This window comes from Chrysochloris asiatica, unplaced genomic scaffold (genome assembly GCF_000296735.1).
Source record: "Chrysochloris asiatica unplaced genomic scaffold, ChrAsi1.0 scaffold00268, whole genome shotgun sequence".
Lineage (NCBI taxonomy): Eukaryota > Metazoa > Chordata > Mammalia > Afrosoricida > Chrysochloridae > Chrysochloris > Chrysochloris asiatica.
In genome coordinates this window covers 1,435,059-1,437,453 of record NW_006408786.1, presented here as the reverse complement: position 1 = coordinate 1,437,453, position 2,395 = coordinate 1,435,059, and the positions used below count along the sequence as shown (strand labels likewise).

The 2,395-nt window shown below is 46.6% G+C and overlaps 1 pseudogene; it reads left to right on the top strand.

Moving 5' to 3' along the window:
• Window positions 1-1,527: 1,527 nt before the first annotated feature.
• LOC102827733 lies at window positions 1,528-2,344 on the top strand (annotated as a pseudogene).
• Window positions 2,345-2,395: the final 51 nt, after the last annotated feature.

The window sequence follows — 2,395 nt, the reverse complement described above, 5'->3', positions numbered from 1 at the left end:
ATGGGCTCAAGTGTGGCAATAATTGTGAGGTTGGCCCATGACCAGGCAGTGTTTCATTGTGTTGTGCATAGGGTCACTATGAGTCGGTACTGATCGGATGGCACATAACAACAACAATAGCAAAAACCTTGCACTTTGAATAGTTCGTTTGCCCATGCATGGTTTTGTGACATTATGCACTGATCTTTTGGAAAATATTAGTCCGTTGAGTTATACAGATCTTCCAAAAAGACTGACATATTTCTCGATATAAATAAAAACATCCCATGTGTTGGCATCACTAACCATATCATCAGAATCTCATCAGTAAAGTCTTTAAGTCCTGGGAAGCTGTCAAAATCATGGCGACAAATGCCAATCTTCCAAAATTTTAATTTTCTCTCAAAATCTCAAATTTCATCATTGGCAATAAATACTGTCAGCTGTTTTTCTTGAGGTGACAGGCTCACTTTGTTCATTTTTGAGAACATTTCTGCCAAACACCCAAGTTGGAACCACCCTAGTTTGCCAGCCATTCTTTCAAATAAAACTGGGTCCACGTCTCCTCTCAATTCAAACATTCCCACAATGACTTCCTGAAGACAACCAATGTCATTCCTGTTTCCACCTACAGTGTTAAAAAAGTGTGTACTTAAGGGTCAAGAGTTATTTAAGGTGATTTTCACTGCCTAATTGAGGACATTCTTAATCGAAGTGGACATTCTCTCTTTCCCCCGCTTCTGTAAATGCATCACTGTGAAAACTACAGTTTGTGGCTCTGCCTCAGTTCCTGCTAAGTCACAAGCTGTTTCTCCAATCATTGCTTGTGTATCATCAGAGCAAATTATAACACAGAGGAAAAGGCAAATTAACCCCTTAGAATTCTCACCATCTGTGCTGGGGGGACCTAGGTTTGATTCCAGCCTGTGCCCCTCATTTGGAGTCACCGCCGTCTGTTAATGGAAGCTCTCACGTTCCTATGATGTTGAATATGTGTCAATGGAGGAGTCAGACTAAAGACAGAGTGGGAAGAAAGGACTAGTAACGTACTTCCGGAAATCAGACTCCAGTTCACCCTTGGGGGCTCCTGCTCCTCCCAGCTCTTACTCCCAGTCAGCGTTCCTCCCTGCCCAATGGCCTCAAGCATGTTGCCAGACAGAAAGCGACAGATGGCTTCACATTTGCATGAACTCAAATCCCATAATAAATCTTCTATTCTATTGAACCTTGAGAGAGACAATGGGACAATCTCCAAGATGAAATTGATGCTCAGAGATCACTGTGGCATGAGCTTAGGCTGGGATGTCCATTGACCTGGCTTGGAGTCTTCTTTTTCTCTGTCTTGCTTCCCTCACCCCCTTCATGGTTTCTCCTGGGATCAACTTTCTTTATTAACCTCTTGCACCCAAATGCTTCTCTCAGAGTTTACTTCAGGGAGAACTTGACCTAAGACAGGGAAGTCTGTTGGAGGTTTTCTGAAAAGGACGGTGATTTACTCCTTGTTAAAAGACAACAGCAGGCTCTTTCTCTCTGATCCATCCGCCTAAGATGCCGAAGGGAAAGAAGGCCAAGGGGAAGAAGGTGGCCTCGGCGCCTGCTGTCATCAAGAAGCAGGAGGCCAAGAAGGTGGTGAATCCCCAGTTTGAAAAAAGGCCCAAGAACGTCGGCATCGGACAGGACATCCAACCTAAAAGGGACCTCACCCACTTTGTCAAATGGCCCCGGTACATCCATCTAAATCGGCAACGGGATATTCTCTACAAGCTGCTGCAAGTGGCCCCTGCCATCAACCAGTTCCCCCAGGCCTTGGCCGCCAGACAACCACTCAGCTGCTGAAGCTGGCCTACACATACCGGCCAGAGAAGCAGAGAGCAGGAGAAGCAGCAGAGGCTGCTGGCCGGAGCTGAAAAAAAGGCTATTGGCAAAGGGGATGTCCCCACTTAGAAGACCCCCCATTCTGTGCGCTGGGGTCAATGCTGTCACCAATTTGGTGGAGAAAAAGAAGGCCCAGCTAGTGGTGATCGCACATGACGGGGACCCCATCGAGCTGGTTGCCTTCCTGCCAGTCTTCTGTGGTAAAATGGGGGTTCCCTACTGCATCATCAAGGGGAAGGCCTGGCTGGGACACCTGGGCCACAGGAAGACCTGCACCACTGTGGCCTTCATGCAGGTGAACTCGGAAGACAAAGGAGCTCTGGCTAAGCTGGTGGAAGACATCAGTACCAATTACAATAACAGATCCGACGAGATCCGACGTCACTGGGATGGCAATGTCCTGGGCCCCAAATCGGTGGCTGGCATTGGCAAACAGGAAAAGGAAAAGGCCAAAGAACTGGCTACAAATTGGGTTAATTTATGTGACTGATTTCTCTGTACATACAAATAAATTCCTTCTTCAGCTCCACAAAAAAAAAAA